Raw genomic sequence first — 25,639 nt, forward strand, 5'->3', positions numbered from 1 at the left:
TATCAACTTTCTCCTGTTTGCCTCTAGAGCCACTGCTCTGTTCTGCTGAACTGTGACATTTTACTCATCATAGCTGGGAGAGGATCATAAATGAGGAAAAAAAAAGCTCATGTTACTCAGTTTAATTTCAGGCTCCAGGATTGAATCAATCACATGTAAAGTCAGATTCCTTGGTATTGTATGAAATGCCTAAACTTCATAAGGATGTAAAAACAGAAGAATGAGATCAAACTAAAAGTCCACCTAACCTAGTATCCTGAACGCTACCCAAGTAGGAAATGCCTACAGAATGGTATAAGAAGAGAAAAAATTTCTCTTGAGTAATCCCCCAGCCTATCGCAGGCTGTAGCTTACTGACAAAGAGGGTTTTGTGCTAAACAGCTTTAAATAGATTTTTTTTTCAAGAATCCTTTTCTGTTACTTTCTGAACCAAAATAAATTAATAACAGCAGATAATTCTGTAGCTTAACTGTGTAAAGGCACACTGCCTTTTGTTTTGCATATGTTTTTGCCTATTTGTTTTGGGTTTAGGTTTTTTTGGTGTGTTTTGTTTTGTGTTTTTATTCCACTCTAAAGGGTAATACATTTAATTCCTGTATTAGAAGAAAGAACAATTCACTTCTGTCATGCTATTTACAGAACTCTCTCATGACTTCAGCAAACCATCTTGCAGGATAAAGAATCCAAAACAGTTCCCAACATTATGTTTGCTGTTCTGACTGTTATGCAGAGTACATTCTCATGGAACTGCTTATTCTGTCCAAAATCTCTCATCACTCCAATTCCAGACTGATAAGACCTCAGAATTCCAGAGATTTTAGGACTATTTCCTTCTATGTACGGAGCTTCAGTTATATTTTAAGGAAAATTTATTTCATAGTCATTTAATGTCACAAGACTTTTCTGTGATTCTTCACACTCAGTTTTCGTATTTCCTACCTGAATAACATTTTATTATTACTAAATTTGTCAATTCATTATTCTTCCTCTTTGCCTAATCTTTTAATTTTTGCTGACCTCCATTAGCCCCAGCACACATCTCTGCAGAATTCCCCTGCTGATCTCCCAGCTTTGTTGAAATCATTAAAACAACTGTTTACTTCCTCTTGCTGTCTGTTGCCTATCTTTTGTGCAGTTCTTCATTCAGTAAAGGATTTTCCTTCTCATGCTTTGCCACTTTGGTTTCTTCAGAAACATTTGATGGATGATTGTGTTAAACAAGTTTTTCAAACTGAAGTGACTGCATACACAGGATTTCCCATGTCCACTTTTGCTTGCCTCTTCAAAGAAAAGTCTGAGGCATGACTTTTCTTGACAAAGGGGAGGCCTTTATTAACTTTTCCCTGGTATTTACCTATTTTCTTGAGTTATGTTAGAACAGACTTCACATCACCTCCCAGCTTCAAGTTAACAAAGACATTTTCTGATATCCTGGTTTGAGGAAAAAGAAGATCAATTTTATTTCCAGTGATTTTGCTTTTCAGCTAAGCCTCTTCTAACTAACTGAACGCTCTGAAATTAATGGTGTATTTTTCAGACAGCATCTGCTTCCAGAATGATACGGCCTTGCTTATAGTGAATACCAAGGAATGGTATGCAGAGAGGCTCCTGTTGATATAACAACCAAGATAACTTTGTTATCTGTCCCATTGGAGGGTCAGAAGCAGAAAAGCATAGAGGGGTCAATCCTGTGGGGAGGAGTGGACAGGACAGGTGACCCAAAACTGGCCAATGGGGTATTCCATCCCATCTGCATCATGCTCAGTATAAAAGCTGAGGGAAAAAAGGGGTCAGCTTCTTTCTTCAATGGCCAGCATCCAAGGAGGACTCTGGCTGTTTGTCTGCCTTTGATCCCAATCTGTGTGTTCTTGAATCCAGTTCCTGAGTTCAGCTCCTGTCCATCTCTGAGTGCAGACTGGGACTTTCCTAGTGCCTGCCAGTGATGTCATTGTCACCCTGGGAGCTTGATACTAGTTTTCTATGTATTGTATATGCTTCATTCTTTTCTTATTAATTTTATTGTCTTTTATTTTTATTATGTTATTATTTATATTTCATTAAAATAGTTTAGTGTCTTTTAAACTCATAAGACTCTCTTTCTCTCATTCCTCTCTTACTTGGGAGAGAAGTTAGAGAGAATCTGTAATTTGTCTCAGTGGCCAGCCCAGTCCAAACCACGACATCTGACTACTATGTAAGATTAGTGTCAGACTACTGGGTTAGATACTTGTATATGGACCTGGAAGACTAGTTATTTTAAAATATGATCAGACTTCTAAAAAAAATTCAAACCAATTAACAATTGAAATAAAGTTCCTCTCAACTTCAGCTACTTAAATTTTAGGTAAAAAGTTAAGAAGCAGGAACATAAGCAGTCCCAGAGGCAGTTCTTCATATTCTGACATGAGATTATAAATGAAATTTTGGTGCTTTCAGGCTCCAGAAGAGGCTGTAGAAGTGGGATTCATTGTGCTGGGATATACACCTTAATGAATGGGATAAACAAAAGCCCAGGTGCCAGGTTGCTGTGATCTTCGCAAAAGTACTTTTCCTTTTGTGTAGGAGCCTGGTGGTTAAGGATGTAATTTTAGATACTGGAGATCAAAGTTCAGATTCTTTCTCAGCCTGTCCCATTCCTCTTTGCTGTCCAAAATACCATGCTGTAGAACAGCAGAGGGGAAACTGGGACTTAACCCTCATACAGCCAAGTCAAAATATTCTGAAGACAAGAATCCAAGATTTTAGAATAGCTGTGAAGAAGTTCACCTTGGCAGAAGACATGATTACTGACGGCCTATTTTTATCACCTTATCAAACCTTTCCAAGTTTAGCATTGCTGTGGGTTTCCTTCCCTCTTAAGTTTTCTGTGCAGCCCTTCCCTTTCAGATCTCTATTCATAGCAGCTGCTGTCTTTGGCTGTAAAACCACTGTGCTTACATGTAAAGGTTGAGGATTCTTGTATTTTTTTGATGAGAGTTTTATTAAAGTCCATGCTTGCGTTAGTCTAATAGTGGTAAAGTGCGTTAATTTCCAGTTGAGTTTGTTATATCTTGCTTTGTAACTGGGCCTTTCCTCTGCACGTTTTCCTCTTTCTTTCCTCCCTTCTACCTGCCTGTCTGGACTGGTGCCCAGCAGCACTTCCTATGGTTTGAAATGTGCCCTGCATGTCCAGTGGTGCTGGTGCATTTTCCCAGAAAGTTACTCATCTCCACTGGGAAACTGAGAACCTGGCAGATGCCCCCAACCAGAAAAGCTCTACTCAGTGATTCTAATTGCATCTCTAAAGTTAAGATTTGTTTCTTCGCATATTTTGAATTGATGGTAAAATTACTATAATCATTGTATCTCAGTGACTTAAAATAGAGCAATATTATCTTGTAATATATCTGTATAATTTGGACTGAATTCTAAACACTGGATTAATCCTCTACTGTTTTGATTTATTTCTAAGACCAGAACCTCAAAAGAGAAATGTTCCAGAGCTTTTCTACACTGTATTTTTAACACCTTCTACTCCATGTAAAGCAGAATAAGCTAAAAAATCCTTACATTGACATGGAATACTGTAGGATAACACCTACCTGTCCTGGCTCAGATAGAGAATTTTCCTGTTAATCATTTGTGATCAATTTTTTCCAGACTATGTTTCAATTCTGAGAGACTTTGAACTCTTTTTATTGTATCCTTTCTCAGATAAACTCCTGTTGACAGAAAGGGTTTCAGAACTTTGCCTTACAATTAATCTTTCAAATCAATAAGGTGAGGATTTGTTTCAGTGCATTAATTTGATATTCTGACTGGAGAAATCCCAGTCAGTTACTCACTGCACTGGCTGTTGGACTTACTGTTGCGGATTGACGCTTCTGCCCCAATGAAATGTATTTTCCTACACACAAGGGGCACAATGACATATTGGTGTATTTCTCAAAAAGTGATCGTATTTATTGCATTGAGTTTCGTCTATACAAACAGGGCTTATGGGCTTACTTGGATTTTGGGTTGCATAATTTAACATAGAAATCACAACTTAGACACCCCAAATAAAAATTTTAATTTCACCAAATGCCCTCAGCTCTTGCTGAAGTAAAAAAGCACCTAGCTTCTCTTTACCAATCACACCTCAATACAGAACAGACTCTTCACATAACTGAGCTTTCAGCTTTTTTCAAATATGAAAAAAGTACGGAGAACAGCTAAATGCCATTTCTCACCTCCATCTCCGATCTCCTTAACTCATATGTATTCAGAGGTGACCCCAGCTGCAGATAAACAAAACCTCAAACTGTGTTGGAGCAGCCAATTAACATTAACTCTGCATGCCAATTATGAGAGAGAAAGAATTTATTAAGCCACTTTTTGTTCCTATCTGCTCAACCTCACTTACTCCAGTGGTTTCCTCATCACAGATATTGGGAAAGCAATCATTTAAAGCAGGTGTGTTAAAGCGGGAGGGAGGGAAGGAAGGATGGGATTTGCAGTCATCAGTCAGAGCTGTCAGTTCAGCCCAACTTCTCTATTTAGTTGAAGGCAAAACTTGGCATGTGAGGAGACACAGTTTACAGAATGAGGGCACCTTGGAGCGTACTAACATATTTAAAGTTGTTGACCAGTTCAGATAAGCCTTATTTTAATTAAACAAATACAATAGTAGAGTTTGAAAAAAGTAACGATGACAGTGGCATGTCATGAAAAACAGTTGCTTCTTGAAGCTCTCATGACATGACAAAAAGACCTTAACTTCAAAATTACATTCGTTCCCTTGTCTCTTAGCAAAACACCAGGTTTTACAAAGAAAATATCCATGTATCTATTTACCACACATGGATGCAAACTAGTCTTTTCAAGACAGTTGCAAAGTTGTATTATCACCAAAATTAGTACGAACTGTCTTGTGACAATATATCTATGAATACACTTGCTTAATTAAAGTATAAGTAAATAAACTTCTTGAAAGCAGTTTTATTGCTATTAGAAGGGCTTTCTCCACATACAAACATAGCTTATACTGAATATGTTTTGATTTCAGCTACTGTGTTTATAGGTTTGTTTTTCCATCAAGTCTTCAACAGCTGTTGAATTATTCTTTTAAAATAGGACTATGTTAAGTCACCTACATGGTTTGAAGTAATTACTGATTTAGGCAGCAATTGCAAGTGACAGAATTTCTAATTGCTAGATGGATGACAAGACGCTAGAAACAGGCGATGGCCAAAAAAATCCTCCTTCACATTTTATCTCATCTGGATGACTGAGACAAGGTCAGGCCTGTCTGCTTTATGATCAAGGACTGTCTTCCTTGTTTTGTTCACGTACTTCTCTGTGCAGAGAAACCATGTGACACTGGGGAATCACCAACAGAACATTTTCTTCATAAGCAATGTTTTTTAATTGGATTTAATTAACTTACTTTATTCAGAACAATTTAAAAGAATAACTGTTTCCTTAGATGCTATTGAAGTAGCTGCAATCTCCAGAAAATTTTCTTATGTTTTCAGTTAGATTATTGCCAGAAAATCAGTGTTAGAATGTTAGAAGAATCAGAAATACTAATCCATCAAAACAAGGCTGTTTATAGAACATTTATTATAACAATTTCCTGCATTTGTGTGATTAGAAATCTGTAGGAAAAGCAGTTCATTTTCAAGGACTTTCAGAGGTGGTGTGCAAAAGTCCTTTGAGTAAAAAAACGGACGTGGAAACCCCCCACTGAAATGTAACAGGTCTTTGGTGAGACCAAAGGAGGGAATCTGCCTCTCCACTTTTTGGAAGTCTGTAATAATGTATTTTAAGTAATCATATATGCCTTATTTAAGAACTGCTAAGACAGCACTTATTCTTGTCATTCATTTTCATTTCTTTACAGACACACGGTAAAAGTCAGATTCCTTTCTGTGTGTAGTTCTTAAATTATTACCACTCTGTTTTTTAGAGTTACAGAAGGGAAGGAATCTAGTTTAAAATTATGTGCTCTCAATGATTATGTAATAATAATAATAATAAATTTCAATATCCAAGACATAGTTAGTAAAGTTCCCACAAACATTGGTAAAAATTGGAAAATTTCAACACACACGACCTCACCACACTCCCCCAGGAATAACAAGTTAACCTTGATAGAATTAGGAGACTAGTTTCACCGCAAAAATAATTTTTTTTTCTTCAGTTTTTTGCTATAGCTATAATAGTTAGAAATGTTTTGTTTTGTTTTGTTTTCAGAAATGAAAGCTGAGATACTCATATTGGCACTTACACTTGTGTCTATAAATAGGAATTTAACCGTGCCAAACGTTGTAAGATCAACAGCAAAATGATAAGCCAATCGGGTAATATGGATTTCATAAAAGTCAGTTACCTGAAATGTTTCTGTTGATTTACTGTTTCCTATGTCCACAGTAATATTTTATTTTTTATTTTTTTTGCTGTATAGTGTTTACATGACAAGGTTTTTGTAACTGGGGCAGGGGAGGCTGCAAGGGTGGCTTCTGTGAGAAGACACTAGAGGCTGTCCCCGTGTCCTGATAGAGCCAGTTGGAGCTGGCTCCAAGATGGACCCATTGCTGGCCAAAGCTGAGCCAGTGAGTGATGCTGGTAGCTGTGATAAAATATTTAAGAAAGGGTAAAAAAAAAAAAGCTGTGCAACAGCTGAGAGAGAGAGAAGTGAGAATATATGAGAGGAACAACTCTGCAGACGCCAAGGTCAGTGAAGAAGGAGGGGGAGAAGGTGCTTCAGGCACCAGAGCAGAGATTCCCCTGAAGTCCATGGTTAAGACCATGGTGAGGCAGGCTGTCCCCCTGCCTTGGAGGACCCCACACTAGAGCAGGTGGATGCCTGAAGGAGGCTGTGACCTCGTGGAGAGCTTGCGCTGGAGCAGGCTCCTGGCAGGACCTGTGGCCCATGGGGAGAGGAGCCCATACTGGAGCAAATGTTCTGGTAGGTCCTGTAGCCATGTTGGGGACCTGCACCGGAGCAGTCCGTTCCTGAAGGACTGTACTCTTTGGAAAGGACTCATGCTAGAGCAGTTTGTGAAGAGCTGCAGACTGTGGGAAGTACCCATGTTGGAGAAGTTCATGAAGGACTGCATCCCATGGGAGGGACCACACAATGGAGCAGGGGGTGCGAGGAGGAATTAGTGGCAGAGATTAAGTGCTGTGAATGGACTACAACCCTCATTCGCCATCTCCCTGTGCCAATTGGGGGGATGAGGCAGAAGAGTTGGGAGTGAAGTTCAACCAGGGAAGAAGCAGGGAGGGGGAGGTTGGGCTTAGATTTATTCTTATTTCCTCATTATCCTACTCTGTTTAATTGGCAATAAATTAATTTCCCTACGATATGTCTGTTTTGCCTATGGTGATAATTGCTAAGTGATCTCCATGTCGTTATCTCAACCCATGAGCTTTTCATTGCACTTTCTTCCCCTATATTGTTGAGGAGGGGGAGTGATAGAGCAGCTTGGTGGGCACCTGGCGGCCAGCCAAGGTCAACCTACCACACTTACTTAGTTTTTTATTTTCTAGTATCTTTCTTGAATCTTTAATTTTCTCCCAACTTCCTTGCACAGCATAGTTATGCTTGAAGATTGCTAGTCTATTTGCTGTAAAGTCCCTTGAGGCTTTTCAGATAGTCCTTAAGTCTGGTTCTCCCTTATTAACATCAGAGTTTCCTTTACCCTTTTACATACTCTTTGGAGTTGAAAATTGCCTCCCAACTTCCCTACAATTAGGTATTGTTTATACGTGCCTGGAACAAAATGATTAAAAATGTAAAGAGAGCCAAGTATCTTTGGGCTACTGGCCTCTGAATAGTCACTCTTGGCACTTATTTACGTATGACTTGTGCAACGTCAAGATCTGTCTCAATCTCAATATGTTTTTTGCTCTTGACTTCTAACTTTACGGCATCACATCGGCTGATGTTCTTCCCACAATTACTGCCAGAGCCATTAGAGGCCCAAAGGGCATGTGTGGTTCCAAGTCCTCACAAAGTGCAAGAAGCATTCTTGTGACATTTTGTTCAATATCTTCCTAATTTAGCAAGGATCAGTGTTTGTTACAGCTGCCCAGTAGGGCAGATAGTCTTTGAGCACAAGATACAGGCATTTCCATTCTTCACACCAGAGTCTGCATTCTGATCCTGGTAATAATGCAAATATCAGAGGATTTTGAATACAAGTTGTTATTTAAGTTTCTCATTAATTAGAAAGTCTGCATAGCCCATAAATAAAAAGTTCATTTAGCTGTTTAAGTTTACAAATGTTAAATAAAAGAATGTTTATTCAAGATATAAATAGATAAAATTCTTAATGCTGGTCAATTCACAAGGGAATGGCCCCTCAAGGAAGCAAGAACAGTTCAGGCATTTGTGTATCTTGTTAAAGGAGCCTTTATTTCAGAAATGTAATGACCAGATTGCTGAAGTTACAACTTGTATATAAAAGCTTAAAAGATAAAAGTTGTAAATAGTAAATTCACATATTAGTGATATCCTCTGATGATATACCTGTGACCTGAGTTTTAAAACAATATATTTTGGGTGGCTTTATTTGTTTAGAGTATGTCTTCTACTGAGTTTAGCTTCAGACACAAAGGCTGGGAAGCTGGTCATGAGCAATTCAATGAGATCTCTATGAAAAATTTAGTTTTCTTGAATTTGACAATGTTTTTTCATTTTCAGCAGAAAAAAAAAAGGTAAGTTTCAGTTCTTCGAGACAGCAGCCTGTTGCCTGAATTGTGATGCCATGCCTTCTTTCATCCAGCAGTGTACATAACTTTTGCTTGCTAAAGTAGAAAGGAACTGATTATCAGTCCTTTGTAAAGCCTGTGGCTTTACTTCTTGTGCCTTCACATGTCTCGTGAAGATATATTTTGTAAATCAAGAACTCCCAGACAGAGATGTCCCAAGACAGGATATACTGAAATACACATGGGGTATATTGGAAGTCAATGCTTGTTTGAAAGACATATGGCATGTCCAATCTTACACTTTCCTCAAAAGGTGTTTTACAGACATGGCACTTGTGTTTGGAAAATATAAATGAGAGGCCAAAGAAAAGAAAACTAATTAAGGTTTGCTGAGATGAAAAACAAATGTTAAGAATCTTTCCAGTAGGAGAGGAGATAAACACTATGGGTGTCCTGCTGGGAACACTCCAGCTGACTCTGATGGGCAAAATTCTGGGCTGTACAACTTAAAAAAATAACAGAAAGATCTTTTGCTTCTGTTTTAAGGGATAGCAGAGAACTATCCAGCTGAGAAATCAAGATCTGAGATTTATATTTTTTGATGATTAAAAAAATTGCTATTTGGTAAGATTGAAATAATCTAAAACAACAACTTTATTTTTCACTGTGTACACACTGTATAAACAAACACAACACTTCCATTTTTTAAGTAACTAGCAATTTTTTATTTTAAAAGTTTTTTGGCAATGCTAATCTCTTTGTTTTGTGAAACATGGTAATTTTAACTAAAAGGGATCTAATTTTCCAAAGGACAAATAGCAGACTTCACAAATCAGCTATGTAAATTTGAAGGCATCCAGTATAATTTGTGACTTCTGAAAAAAACATTTTAGAATTCATGTAGATTAGGGTATTTTAGTGTTCAGTTTACAGAAATAAAGCAGAGATGCTGTTTTCAGCCATGACAAGACTTAAAGAAAATACATAGAAATAAATGGGCTTTATCTCTGAAAAACTGAAGAATAGCACAAATTTTATGATTTTTCCACTTCCTTTTCTTTATGTACCTTCATGACTTCTCTGATGTAAGCTCTTTTGGATTTCTGTGACCTGTCACTTGGTCTGGCCCCTGTTTCTGAATGTCTCCGAATGCATCTAGGCTCAGTCGGAAAAGAGGGCAATTGCTGTCACCAGTTCTGGGCAGGTAGGCAGCAGGTCTAGGCAACTGGACTAGGAAAAATTCCTGCTCTGACATTTTCTTTGAGATGCCGGAGTTTCCAGTCTCACCACCTAGACTCAGCACCAGTGCCAGCTCTCCCAGCTTCCCCGCGGGCTCTGCGGCGATTCACTGTGAACACTCAATTACATGCGTAAATCTGGCAGGGATGGCTTGTCATTAAACAAGGAGCTATGCCACTTTGTAATTTCTAAATTCAGACTGACTTTTAACTCTTGAACATGCATAGAAAGTATGAACACTGTATAAATTCCTCTTTGCATTTTTATTCATGATTTTAGAGATTGTCAGGCTCTCTATTAACAAAAAGCTGTTAGAACACATTTTCAAGGGCTCTGAATCTTTATAAACTCTATGAAAGTCCGTTTCTCGTTTCAGAGCCTGAGCCACTGAACTCTTCAGGAGCTATTTTGATTCTTCATTAAAAAAAAAAATAAAAATCTTGCAATCCTACTGTTTTACTTGAAATGTCCATTACTAATGCAATGTACAGCAAAGACCAGTTCAGTCTGCTGTTATAATTTCTGAAGAGAAGTACAGTGTACTGCAATATCTCACATCTTTTATTATTATTGGAGAAGCCATACAGAAAGACATAGGTGTCAAATATTTGTCAGTGTAATACTTTTTCACAAATATCAGTCAGCATTGCACAGTGTGTCTAGATTAGTGTGGTCCTTCTAACATTTAATATTGAACTAATTTCTATCTTAATATCTAACTAATTAAGACCCATAATTATTTAATTAATACGATGACACCTTTATGTGCCTCTAAAACTGCTTGAAGAAAACCACTGACTGGAATTCCATCAGCACTTCATGAAGCTTAGGCTTCATGCATTGCAACCACAGAGCATTCCATAAGTTTTAATTGCAAATTAATTGTGTATTAAATTAATTTTACTAATTACAATATGATGGAATAAAGAATATAAGAATAAATGAGAATAAAAAACTTAATGAATCAGAATAGGACAATTTCATGTTGCTATTATTTAATAAAGAGTTATGCGACCTCTTTCAACTGTGATGAAATTCACCCTGAGCAAAACCCAGGAACAATGCCTATAGGCTGTTTAAATTCAAGTTAGATCACTGTATCAGCTTTTGCTAACTGCAGTCACTTTTTCAGGAAGAAAATAGCAAGTAAATCCCAGAATCAAATAAGTCTCAATTAGAAAATGAGGATAAGACCAGGTCACATAAAGCTTATATTATTATTTTATTTGTTTCTGCTCCCTTCTAATGCCCCATGAAGTTAATAGAACTTATTTATGAAATTCTGAAAATCCTTCAAGGTCTTTGGAGTGCATCTTTGCATGTTTTTTTAGTGGTATTATATAGAATAATACTCCTTTTTTTTTGCTTGGGAAGAAAGAAGAAACTTCATCTCACATTGGGAAATATTCTGAGCTAAATTTTTGCAGAGGAGTAGACACTCGTGGCAGGTAGTTCATGAGAACAACTTTTAATTTATCACGTATTAAGGATGAGAGGACTCAAGTCCTAGAAAGACATATTTTTCTCTGTAGACAAGGAAGGGATTTCGGTAGATATTGGGATGTCTACAATGTAGACAACGAAATGTGGAAAGATGAATTCTACCCAGAATAGTAGTTAATTTCTTTCGTTCAACAAAATGCATATTGATTCAGAATGCATTAAAGATTTTGCAGAAAAAAAAATACTAAGGTCAGCTGCATGATTTTCATTGGTTTGTGGGTTGTTTTTTTTTTTTTTTTTCTTAATTAAGATCTGTTAACTTTTAGTCCTAAAAAAATTTACTGAAGTTTACATGCAGGAAACAATGCACTGGCTTGGTTCTCCTAGGATGCTTCAGGACTGCACATCACATTCACAACAGAGAACAACAACATGAAGATTTCCTGCAGTAAAGTGGAAGATGCCACATATATAGTTAAAGACATGTTTATTGTGGATTTTGATCCTTAGAGTTTTTAGATCCAAACAAGATATATTTTCAGGTAATCCAGAAAGATCTGGAAGTGAAATTAGATGATGTGTTGAGTTTAAACATTTGCATTTGGTCTGTACTTTGGAAGTTGGTCTTGTCCTGTCTATAGCATGTGCACTGGGCACATAATGTGAATTAAACATGAAGTATCAAAATGGTATTTAGATGAGGCATAGTTCTAAAAGTGTGAATCTATTAATGGATCATAAGACAAGGAAGGCTACATAGAAATACAGTAGCCACATTAAAGACAGCTGTAGTACCTCAGAAAGCACCTCAGTTTAAGCAATACATTAAGTGTGACATCGTGCCAAATAAATAGGTCTATATTACTGCCCCATTCTTCAGGTGAGGAACCTTCATGGTATGAAAAGTATGGCTTGATTAAGGCTGTGCAGGGAATCATAACACAGTTTCAAAGGTCTATGTAGGCACAAATACTCCCAGCCACGTGCATTTCAGTGAGACACACATGGAAGTTTCCAAGGAAAAGGTGGTATTTTTCAGGGTGTTTGCATGATGTAAAACAGAAATAAGCAAGATTGCAAGAGGCAAAAGGGCTCAGCTACACGCTAAGTCTCAAGAGACATTCTTTGAATTTACAACAAGGCACATGCATGTGTGTTCATGTATACATGCAAGGATGCATAAATGCTTAAATATTTGTTGAGTCAAAAATGGGATATTGTTGCCCTTAGGGGAGAGGGCCTTTGCATTTTACTTGGGCACAGGAAAATAAAATATCCACAGGTAAATATGTTCTATGTTTACGACGCAAGAAAAGAAAAGACCCTCTCGCAAACTTCATCAATTCATGAGGCACCATATGCCTGTCATACTAAGATGAAGATTCTTCTCATTACCTGCAGGTGAAGAACCAAAATACCTGGATCTGCTGTCTCCAAATGGCAAAGAAATTGTCTTTTACTAGGATTTTTATAAGCCCAATGGATGAGAGCTGTCTGCCAGGAAAGCTTCTGGGAGGCTGTAAAAAATCATCTCCACTGCAGCTGTTGTCTTTTGTTATAAGGAGATTCACACACATTACTTGAATGTGCATACAGACACTATTTAGGTATGTGTACGTTAGAATCACAAACACATAAAAATTATAGAGGCACGGTGGTTAAACTGACAGATATCAGTTGACAGAGGTCCATGGTGTTTGGTGAAGATACTGGCAACGCTCCCTTGGGTACACAGGCTTTAGAAAATACAACGTTCAATAAGACCTAGCAAGTGTAACTGTTGTTAAAACAGTTCTCACACACAGCAGTACGGTGGAAAAAACTTCCCTCTTTTGTGAAGGTGCAATGCTGAGATAGGCATTTCCGTCTGCATGTCCATGACTTTTAAAAGTACCGTTCTGATATGGTCAAGGTTTATCCCCCGAGAGGATGTGCGCACACACCCTGATAGCAAGGCTTAGAGAAAGGGGGAGAAGTCCATTTTAGAATCTGGCAGCTGAGAAAAGGAATTGTAAAAGAAAGACTGGCAAAAAACTAACTAGAAACCCACTAACAGAGCAGAGTGCGGCATGGAAGAAACAGTTGCCAGAAGCTGGAGGGACTGAGCATTTATATGTCTGTAATCCTGTGGCTGTTACTACCCAAAAAGTCTTGGGAGTGTCCTGCTGAATCCTCTCCAATACCATTTTGGGAATCTGATAAGTGACTATTGTTACCTTTTGCCTAAAACAGAGAAGCCTGAGTATAATTAGACGGAGGGTGTGCACTCTGCCACAAACATGCCCGGGGTGTTTCATGGTGTGATGGCATGTTTACAATTCTGTAATCTTCATCCTATGTAATTTTAAGGATTGTTTTTAAACGCTAAACACTAATGAGTGTCCTGACTTCTCAAAGCATAAGAAAGAGGTGAAGGATACGTCCCATATCCTTTCTAGCTGTTGTGGGATGGAAGGGAGGGCACAGCACTGGTTTTAGTAGTCCAGTATGTCTGCTCTGTGACTGAACCTGCCTGCCTCTGCATTCAGAGAAGTCTGAGTTGTTCCCAGCCTTATCTCAGATCCTCTCTCTGACCTGGTGCAGGTAAGTTGAGGATGAGGTTTACTTTTCCTTACCTGGCACATGTGCTTCTTGGTGTATGGGTGAAGCTGTTCAATATTCATTTTCTTAGGAGTGGGAGGATTTCAAAAAGAGTGCTGAATGACAGCTGGGCAGGGAAAAGATATGGCAGGAATACCATGGGCTTTACTCTTCTGAGGCTTTAGGAAGAAGCACAAACAAAAACCCATTACAGGATTAAGGTATCAAGCTTAAATTATTATTTATAATTAACCTTTTCAGGTAAGATTCATCTGAGTACCAAAGAGCACTGGCTTTCAGTTGCAAGCAGCTTTTTGATTAACTGATAGTGTGAGGTTGTATACCAGGACTTCAGGCAGAGGGAGAAGAAGGGAAGTAGGAGAAGAAAGAATAAAGTATCATGGAAGATTTGGGGAAACATAAATGTTAATGGCAGGACACAGTGACAGAATGGGTGGAAAGCTGTAAATTCTGGAAGTTGGGAAAAAAACAGGAGGATAGTCCAATGGGGGAGGAGACAGACGGGAGGAGATGTTTGGTGGAGGAGTGACTGCTGAGATAATAGGGTGGAAGGTGGGAGAGATATACAGAGAGCTGGAGTTAGAGGAGATTCTTGGGGAAGGAAACAGGAGTAAGAGGAAGCACATGTAGAAAAGAAGGCAGAAGGGAAGTCTGGCAACAAGCTGGAGGCTGCAGCTGCGAAAGCCACACAGGAAGCAATCAACGGGACTCCAAGAAGACCAAAGGTAGAACAACAGCATTTATATAAGAGGATAGGTCAGAAAATATCCAGATTAATGGAAATTTCAGGAATATTTTTGTTTCCTTCCTTTCCCTTGTAGCTTTATTTTCTAACTAACTTTAGAGAAGGAGAAACTTCATAGAAAGCCAGGCAAAGAGTCTTGTGCCATGGGATGTCTCTTGATTTAGTAAATGTGGGACATAGCTTTCTAGCTCCTGTCATACTGACTCACCTCAGGGTCCTGTTAATGCTCTGGGACAGCTTTTATCTTAATTATGAAGGGCCTTTGCAGACAGGCTGCTCACTGTTCCTATTTGCTGTAACTGTCTAGAAGGAGGTACCTCAATCTGCTGTTCAACTAAAAAAATTAATACAGTGCTTAAAACTTTAATAGTTTAATTGTTTTTAAAAAGCACTTTAAACATTTCATCACTGCTGTGATCAAAGGAATATAGCAAGGATCCCAAAGGACAGGTAGAGGAAGTAATAGCACTGTCACTTGACTCAGATGTTCGTTTAGACAACAAAATTATGAACCAAAGCCTGTAGAAATCACTAGAAAGAGTCCCATGAATTTGAACAGCTGTGATTCCTCATTCTGACCTGTCTCTGTGCTTTATGTAAATATGTATAAGCCCAGATGGGTTCTCTCTAGTATTAAACTCCTTACCTGATTTGCAGCGTGTTGTGAGGATTAACTGGGCTTAGACTATGTTGGCAAAGATTTTATGCAAAGAGCGAGGTCAATTAGGCTTGTTCTGGATTGGCAACAGGGACCTGATACATTCCCTCCAAGTGCCAGGCTATTGCAGAGGGTAAGGAGATGAGAAGCAGAGGCTGGCGTTGAAAGGATTTCTTTGAGCTCGACTTTCTTACGAAGAGCAAAGTGTAAAAGAATATTATCTTTGTCTTATAATTCCTTATCACTCGAGACAGTTTAGCTATCAAGGAGTTTAAAGGGTCTCTGCAACTTTCTATTTCTCTTTGTGGCTGACGAAAGATCCACTGACTCGTAGGGCACTGGGCAGCCAGGGTTGCTACAGGGTTGCTACAGCAACTTGACTTTTCTGTGAATAAGGAGCTAACTTAGCAGGCTCTTCTGCAGCCCTCCAGTTCCTGGTAGCAAGAGTAGTGAGAGCAGCTCTCCCTCCACACAGGTATGTGACCCTGCTCCTGAACTAAATACAGTTTCTCAGCACGCGGTTGGACATTGTATTCATTTCTTGTGAGCACGCTATTGCATCCTATTGCCAGCAAAATGCTCTTACATGCTAGAATTATTAAAAGCAAAGACAGATGCCCTTCAGGCTATATTTCTTCTTTATAATTCTAAGAGCCTATTTACTAAAATTTAGAAAAAGTAGATATACTGATAATAAAATTATTTCACTTGAATATTAATATCTTGATAATTAATATATTGCTAATATTTCACTGAAAATTTCAATTTAAAATTAATATAGTCACATTTAAAACTGTAACATAAGTTTAGTAATTTGTGAATCGTTATCTTACATATAAAGGTCAACCATATCAAGGATTATATACAATTATTATAAAAAATAAATATGAATGAAGAGAAATATCAAGTGTATGGCTGATCATAAAATGCATGTTTTATAAATGTGTTATAAATGACCATCTGAAAATACTATAGTAATTACTGATTATGGGAAAAAGGCATACGTGTGCATTTTTGTGTATATTTAAAATTATAATTCATGTCCAGTAAAGATGCTGTTGTAACATATCTTAAATTAATTTTGAAATGTAATTCCTGAGATCAAGTCAACAGGTATAGCATAGTCACGTAAATACTAATACCTTGTGGTATTTTAGTGATTTGATTCTCTTTAATGATGGTTACAACAACTATTATATTAGCTCCGTGATTTATTATTTTTTACTTGGCAAAAATGTCCTATTCATAAAAAATGTGTAGTCTGTAGTTGTGTAGTTTTGGGGATTTTTTTCTGTCCTCAAAAGGCACTTCAGAAGCACTTATATAATTGACCAAACCAGGAAAATGGTCAGAAATGTAGGTTTCTTCAGTTAAATAATTAAATTTTGGAACTACTTTTTGTGTAACTGATAGTTATATGCATATTTCTGTAACATGATTTCATTTGAAAGAATAATGCCATATCTTAGCATCAGAAAATGACATAATCTGAGAAGTTCAGGGTGTCTATTAGTTGCCTGCTTCATTCACTTCTAGTGCACAGAAATCACCACTACTACTTTTTTCTACTACTCTGTTCTTCATAGTTGTTAACGTTTCCTAATATGCAATAATACTACACGAATTTACCTCAGCTGCTGCCAAGGTATCTCTTGTGGCAAGGGTGATTTTATTTTTCAGTTGGGATTTTGTGTGTGTGCATTATCTATGTTTTAGACTTTCATTGTAGTGATTAAATATCTTCTCAAGAAAAATACTAAAAAGGGAAAAATACCTTTTTTTGTCACACACACAAGAGTAGTGCATTAGCAAGTAGAATAAAGAAGAGAAAAAGCATGGGACAATTTCTATAATAAAGTTTTTTATAATAAAATAGTTTAAATAAAGCCTAGCTCGCCATATCCATAGAGAAAGGCTAGAAAAGGTGAAAACTCTGTGGCAGCTCACATTTTCTCTAAACCGTCTGAGTATTGCTTCCTCACCCTGGAAGACTCCCACAGCCTGTACCTCTGCTGCCAGCTGCAGGGGACAAACTGTTTTTCTGAGAGTCTTTCCATTATCTCCGTGCTGCTGCCACTGCTGTAGTCTCTGAGATTTCCCTTCGAGGGAGTAAGCTTAATTGGGAAGGGCCTTGGCCTGTATTAATTCTCCAGATGATTTTCTATGTTGCACTTACTTTTGGTAGAAAACATATGTCTCGCTGGCAGAGGCCTGGATCTCCTGTTTTCACTGCCCCAACCGCCGATTCTGTTTCTCAAAGTGATGCTGGGAGCATGGGGTTGGTTAAGTAAAGCTTTCTTCTTGTGTTGGCCTGATGAAGAGCAGGCTTTTTTTCTCTGGCAGTAGGCTCATGGTTTGTCTTTAATGCCTTGTGTTTGAGGTGACAAACAGTCGTGGAGATAATCTTCTGCATGTTGCTCAGACCAAGGACACATCTTCAGGTCTGGAACATATAAACTGAAAGAAAAGGATGTCAATTATTTGACAGGCCTCCATCTCTTGAGAAATCACCAAAAAGTTGACCTTAAACTTACCTTGTCATTAATTGGAAAAATCACCTGTATGTATGCTGTTCTTAATTATTACACCGACAAAATTATAGTGTAGCTGGTAGGTAAAAGCTAACGTAAGGACTACTGAGTCATTCACCAAAGCCATTCCCATTGTCTGGGATGATTCACTATGGTGACTATTTCTCAACCAGGTATTGCACCAGTGAAGGAGTTTTGAATTACTCCATTATTCTGTGACTTCTAAGCCAAGGAGAAGAGTTTTGCAAGAAATGGAATATATCCAAGTAGAAGCAAGCTTTATTAAATTTCTCTTGACTATCAAAAGATGTCTACTTTCAAAATTTTTCTCCCCTACCATAGAAGCCCCCTCTCTGTGCCCTCCTTAGGTTTCAGTGAGAAACATCTCTAGCATTAATAGACTGACCCAGCCCTTTAGGTAACAGATTTTTATAGCTCTTAGCTGCTTCAGACTCACACAGAAGCCTGAGTTATTATATTACAGTTTCTGTATTGGGTTCAGTTCTACGAAGTTCCTTCCTATCTACGTTCTGTGTGACTCTCACATGAACCCACAGGAGTGGAAGAATCAAAATCCGCTCTATCCCTGCCCCTCTTGTGCTTTCTTCACCTGTTTCTCCAGCTAAAATCACTTCAAAATAATTTTTTAAATTATTGAGAGGACTGGGAAAGGCAGTAGTTTATGCATGCATCAGTCAGTGAAGAAGAGATCAGAATTAATATTTCTGGGGAAAAAAATGGACCAAAGCAGCTGCTGGGTCTTCCATCACCCATTTTTCCCTTAAAGAACCTAGTTACAATTTGACAGAGAAACTCATCACTTGCAGGAACCAAAGATATCACGCTGTTTCCACTGTACTGCTGCCAAGTTGGCTTTAGCCAATGGTATTTTAGGATGTTTTCCGTATCATCAGAACCCATTGAGAATCACAAGGGATGGCACCTTAGGTCCTAACACTTCACAGAGCTGGGAATACTACATCTGGGAATCTTTAGTGGGTAACGAAGGAGCTACATGGCAGTTTGGAATGAGTTTTCCAAGTTCTTGTGGAAAGAAATCAGGTATTAATGCATGACTGGGAAGATCTTTTTTCAGGGGGCTGAAGACTGCTTGCTCTTGGTGGTTGGAGTATGCCTCAGGGCATACGCTAGAAAGTCTTGAAGGCCAGCACACCTGCAGTAAAAGTCCGTGATGTGAAGTGGCCAAAAAAATGCTACACCATTTCTGCAATCTTTGGCCAAACTTTCTATTAATGTCATGTGGTAAATATTTTGAAGTTTTCTCAGTGTATTTTATTCTTGCTTCACAACTTGTTTGCACTTAGCAGAACCTTGTATAGCTGTCCTCGTATTGTTGGTATGGTGCACTGAGAAGGGGAGGAAGTGAAAGACCTTTTTGAGAGTTTGAGTGGAATTGTTCTAACATTAACCTTCTAAAATTTAGATGTCTAATTTAGGCAAGACATTTAGATCCTCTGCAATTAAAGGAGAGACATCAATACCTCTGAAGGATATGGTACATCCTTGCTGCAGATAAGCACTTAAAGTAGATGGGATGAGTCTGTGGATGTGCTCATACCTCTCCAATGAGAGGAGAGGAAACAAATTAATCTTCCTTAGGCCAGATGCCGGCTTTTTACCTGGATAAAGTTATTTGCAACAAAATTTATAATTAACTTTAGACAAGAAAAGAATTATTGCTGTGAAACTATGTCTTTTGTTTCTTTTAGGACTTTAGAGAAAAATATTGAAAGCAAAACTGAAACAACTGAAGTATCTTGATGCTTCCTTCTTTTAAAGTGAGGTGACTATTCCTGCCATGTAACTCTGTTCTATCCCCGGGCTTTTGGAAAATGACCTTTTGGAAAGGTGGTACAAAATAGTAGTCACAGTGAGGGTAGCTGGGACAGAGACGGTGAATATATAATTTAGGAAAAAAAAAATATTACTTCTATTTTATTACTTCTATAATTTGAGTGCTATATATTAAAGTCCACTATAGGCAATACTTGAAGATAGGCCGTGTTCACTCTAGGGGAGCCTCTAATACAATAGGAGTGAAGTAAATTGTTGAGGCTGGTCTGGGTGGATAGCTCATGTGCTGCTTCTTATGTATTATGTGATGGCGTGATACACAGAAGATTTTCATCACACTACCTTTCATGAATATGAAATTTCACTCCCTATGAAGGAACACCTCCTGGTATCTCCAAAACAGGTGGAGGGGCAGAAGTCTCATCCAGCTGGTGACATATTACACATTTTCTTCTCTTGATGATTCATCTTCATTGTTCTCCTCCTCAGTTGAACTAAGTGCACATGAGTGAACATGAATGTGATGAATCAGAAAGAGCTTGTTTGGGGACAAGAGGCACATGTTCTTATTTTTTGTGGTTTTTTTGAATACTTTAAATTTTTCTCTACTGAGCAAGATACAACCATTTTTGTGGGGCTTAATAACTGGAGAAGCCAGAGGACCACTGAGTGGTAGCAACAGGATTTTGGGCAGGGTGTATAGAAGCCATGTAAGATGATGCTAATAGAATAAGCCCAATAAACAATAAATCTGTGATTTTAGTTACCATAGCAATGAGGCAAATATAATTCCTCACACCTTTATTTCAAAATAGATTACCCAAAAGATTATAGAAAATCATGTTTTGAATGCTGAAAACATTAACCTCATCTTCTACCCTAGGGCTTGGCACTTTGCCTAACAACTAGAAGGTTGTTTTAGATTTCTTTTTAAAAGTAGAGACAGGAGTTTCCTGGAGTTGTCTAATTTTCTTGCTAACCTCAGGTAACATCTGCTAACATCTCCACATCTGACAAGGGATTAATGTTAAGAGTGGTTTTGACAAGTCTTATAATAGGCAGGTGAAGAAACACTGTGAGTACCATGACTCTGGAGACATGGGAGCATAAGATCGTGCTGTGCTGTACTGTACATCAGAGAATTCCCACAGGAACATGAGAACGTTTATGTGGGCATCCTCAAAATTCAAATTATATGTACCATAAAGCTATGTCATCCCCTGATGGAAGGGATCTTAACGTAAAAAAAAAAAGGGAGGGCATTGAGTGTTTAGGAATCTTAGGGCATATAGAAAGATGATAACTCTCCTCCTTTGTGCCCTCTGTGTTTAGAAAGCATCCCAAAGAAAGTGATTTCCAAAAGGTCCTGCTATGAGGCATCTAGAAAAGCTAGGAATCACACTTATCTCTTCAGTATTTTCTTCTCAGTAGTATGTTTTTTCCATGAAGTGTGAGTGGATTTCATTTGGTGTTAACAACTGCATTTGTCTTTTCCTGCTTCCTGCGGTTTTCTGTGTCTTCATCAAGCATGTGAGTGTCATTTGCACTATTTGTCTGTCTCAACAGTTTCTCCTTGTGGGGTAGTTTGCCTGCTGTTGCACCACTGGGGACTCCACTGAAGTACATAATTTTTTGCTTTTTCTGTCATCGCTCTGTATTTTCTCCCCTATAACCTCTGAACTCTGATATGAAGCCAGAGAACATAAAAGGACCATTAAGTACTTATGGTTTGGGGTTGTTGTTGTTGTTTGTTTTTGTTTTTTTTTTTTTTAAATTTATTATTTATTTAAGAAACAGAAATCGCTGATATCCGAAAGTGCACAACTCTCTTAGCTTCAAATACTTTTAGCTGGCTTATGCAGTTGAACCTGGAAGTCCTCATTTCACTGCCAAGCACTGCCTGCTAGAAAAGATTTTGCTTGTATAGGACAATAATAGGATGCCATAAGTCACAAAATCAGCTGATACAATTCAGCATGTATATGTTGAAAACTAAGCTTCATTGCATTTGCTTTGGTGCATTTAGTATTCCAAAAAAAACCTAGCAGTAGATATTTTCCTCCCTTACGAGTGATGCACACTGAATCCCATACGACACAAATGGAGAAAATGAGCATAGTAGGGAACACCTCCATGGGCAGGTGCGAGTAACTGGAATTTCTTCCTTTTAGAAGAGACAAATGAGCAGTGAAGAAGGCAGTGCAGCCTGAGAGGAAAGCTGGAGCATCCTGAACAAGAGCATCATACAAAGAGATGTCCAATATAAATAATTATTAATGATATTCACAGAAGTAGTGCATGGGAACCATAGTGTGGAGGACTGCTTCTTTCAGGAGTTAAACTCCATTCTTTAATTAGAGAATAGAGGAAAGCAAATTTACTCCACTTTTCAAGGATGTGAAACTGGGGTGATTCAGGGTCACCAGCTTTCCCTGACAGTGAGCCTTGTACAAAGACAGGTTGCTGCAGGTCGCTTTCAAAGGACCAGGCTCACTTTCACTCTTGCTTTTACCAGTAGGAGATAAAACCTCAAATTCATTAATCTTCATCCACCTTAGATTTACTTAGCAGTAGATTAAAAGAAGGAGGCTTCTTCCACAAAGGCTTAACTTTCAAATAGGGCGATATCAAAAACAGAACAATGAACAATCAGTCAAAACACGTAGCAAATACTAAACATGTGGATCACAAACTATTCTGTGCTGTACCCTGAACATCTGGATGTAAGAATCTATTTTTAGGAATAATTTCTCTCTTATAAGCAAATAAGCCAAATATAAATTACTTCCTTGTGCTTCTGCTGCCAGAATAATCTTTTAAAGCAATCCATTCATTTAATTCACCTGGGACGAGGAGGTATTTAAAACACATTTGTGCAGAAGCTTGACAAACTCATTATTGCTAATTTTTAGTAGACACTGTGCAGTGGTGACACTTTGGTCTGCACAGATGTCAGCATAAAAATAACTGATTTTTAGATACATTAAAATAAAGAAGCTTCTGGGATGAAGTTCATTGAACGTGTAGTAAAAGAGGAAGAGCCTTAGCACTTTATGAGGAAATGTTGTAATCCAATGTGGGAAATAAAATCTCTTTAAAAAATATTCTGACATTTCCTGATTTTTATTACTTGAAAATATACTATCATGATGATTAAGCTGTATTTTGACAGAGAATGACTGCAGTAGTAAGGGTTTATTTGTACAGCAGGGCATAGCAAAGAAGATTTGAAAATATTCTTTAAGGAGATGTAGGAACTGGTTAGTTATAACTTGTTAATATGAGCAGTTTTAAAGCAAATGGATATTAGAGAAGTGACCAGGAACCAAATAAGTAAGTTACCCTTTTGTCTCCTTGACCTTTGACTCACTTGGATCAAAATTTGACAAAGATTGCAGCTGCTAAGTATATTACCACGAGATGTAGGTAGTGGCTTTTAGTCACACTGCAAAAATAACGTTCCCCCCTCCACCCCAGCACCAATACAACTTAACTTTTTCTTCTGGCAAAAAGATAAAGAGGGAACTGACGTCTCTTGGAATATATAAACACTCCCTCGGAGTTTAGAGGGTATGTGCTTGGTGGGGAGATTTAGCTGCTTGTCTTCTCGTAACTTGATGCAAGTCATGTATTAAGTACTTGTACCTTCAGCTGAAAAGTCAGTTGCCCTTATTCAAGGTGAGTCATATGATACAACGTTTAAAATCAGAGGGTTTTCCTCAGAAATACTTTTAAAATCAGTTGGCGGAAAGCTCTTGAAAATATCTATTTGTAATAGAAAATAAAATGGCAAGATTTTTCAAAGCTGTTTGCAAGAAACAGTGAAATTTTACATGTATTAGTGAAATGCTTCATTACTATGTTAACAATGGTATCTTATGTTCAGTATTGCTGGCTTTTCCATTTGCAGTCTGTCTTTTGATATTTAATATACTTGAAACTACAGTTGTGGAGTCATGTGGATTTATAAGAAATCCATCTTTTAAAAGTTATATTTGTAACATTTGCTATTGCAGATTAAAAGCTCAAAACTATAATTTCAAAGTATGTCAAAGATTAAAAAAAAAAGCAGAAATAACCTCTTCCTTGCAAATATATGTCTTAATAATTTCAGGATTTTTAATCCCACATCTGACCTTGGAGAAACTGTAATTATGTCTAAAGAAACATAATTGTGTTTTGGGCTGTAACTCTTAATAGGCATTTTCAAAACCCATTTTAATTTTAACTATACTGCCTCTTCCCCACGTAGTTGCTCTCATTTGGGGCAGTAAATCTGATTATTTGACAGAATTAAAGTAATTCCATATCAAGCAATGTTTAAGAATTACTATTAGAGTTGGAGAAATCATTAAGAAGAACAGATATTATTATTTGATTTTTATAAGGGCTTGCTTTAAACTGTCATGTACAGGATTATAAATTAAGTAGGGAAGAAAAAGTTTAGTAACACTTTGCATCTTTCCTCCTATTCAGTTGCTTGTAAATATAACTTTTCAGAGATTTGGATGGACCATTTCCATTGTCAATATTCTAGTAAGGACATTTGAAACAATATTAAAAAGTACATATGCAACACTCTAGAATGGGGTGAAAGTTCTTACAAATCCTGTAGTCAAATCTAAGTTTAAATTATACTGTAGTCTCATAGACAATATGTAATTTTGTTATGGTACTGTCTATTTTGCTTAAGGTAAATAATTTTTGCTTGAATATGGGTTCCCAGACACAACTGCATTCTTACTGGAAATTTCTAATTAATATTTTATATTTTCATATTTTACATTCAGTTGTGATAGATGAGAATAGCTTGTTGACTTCTATGTGAAATTGAGTGTTATGTTGTGAGTGTCCATCGCAGTTGTGCAATAAATAATTTGAATTGCATAAATTGAGGTATGTCTAGACTGCTATTGCATTGTGTTTGGTGGGAGAAAGGTGAATATTTTACAATTGGCAAAAGCTTGGAATAGACACAAGTTATTAGCAGCCAGTCGCTTTCTAGCTGTTTATTGCCAGTGCTTATGAGAGATACTTAGTCTACCTAACACACCAAAAATCCATTGGAACACCTCGTACAGACTTAGATGGAAATGTATTTCTGTTGAATTTGAAAAGCTTCAATGTGTAAGCCAAGAATAAAATGTCTAAAAGCCCTCTTTAAACACTTCTGGAAGAGATAATTTCCATTTTAAATTTTAAAATGTGTATTTTCACATTTTTTTAAAAAAATCTATTAGAATAGATAGCATTGGGGAAAAAAATATCAACTTGAAATATGTACTTTTCATAATTTGATTTCGTTGAGAATATCTGCTTCTCCTTAGATTTGCTACAATGTGTAACAGCAGTCAGATTTTTAAATAGCCACATCACTTATCCAATGAGTTGCACAGCTGTATTACAGTTCTTGTTTTGCCACACTAAAGATCCTGATCTGAACATATCTACAAAGATAGGAGAGTTGGTCCTAGTGACTTTCACTTAAAAGTTCTTCAGAATGAATTTCCAACTTGACTTTGAGGTTTGCCAGCAGTCATTATGCATCCATCCACTATATCAAAGAGCCTTTAGTAACTTGGCGTTTTTATAATTCAGTCAAGTCATCTTTCAGTTATCTTTGTGAAAAGTGCAACAAGTTGCATTAAAAGTTTGGGAAAATTGATTTTTTTTGTTTCTTAATGTTACCCATTTGATGAGTTTCTACTGGTGTTCTAGGTTAAGGCACAGAGTAATGAGCTGGTAGAGAGGAAAGCAACTAAGCCAACCTGTGGTTCAAATAAGGTGTACCTCCTCCAGCAGAAAAGCCAGGTTTACAGCTGTAAAGAGACTCTTCTCAGTCCCTAGTGAAAATCAAGAACTTCAGCCAAATCTGGTTTCTTTCTTGGTCCCTTGTATGTGCAGGTAAAGCATCAAAGGGTAAAGTTT

General features: G+C 37.5%; 1 protein-coding gene across 3 annotated transcripts in view; it reads left to right on the top strand.

Annotated features, from left to right (window-relative positions):
* Positions 1 to 14,556: 14,556 nt before the first annotated feature.
* The window catches only part of CD36 (CD36 molecule (CD36 blood group)), a 38,560-nt gene continuing 27,477 nt past the window's right edge, over positions 14,557 to 25,639 (top strand). Inside the window, exon 1 of one of the 3 annotated variants that reach the window (XM_074169122.1) lies at positions 14,557 to 14,687. The gene's annotated coding sequence lies outside the window, so the exon portion shown is untranslated. Of the gene's footprint in view, positions 14,688 to 15,483; positions 15,841 to 23,149; positions 23,390 to 25,639 lie in introns of those variants that run through there. The other 2 variants (XM_074169120.1, XM_074169119.1) reach the window with 2 other exon arrangements.

This window comes from Numenius arquata, chromosome 2 (genome assembly GCF_964106895.1).
Source record: "Numenius arquata chromosome 2, bNumArq3.hap1.1, whole genome shotgun sequence".
Lineage (NCBI taxonomy): Eukaryota > Metazoa > Chordata > Aves > Charadriiformes > Scolopacidae > Numenius > Numenius arquata.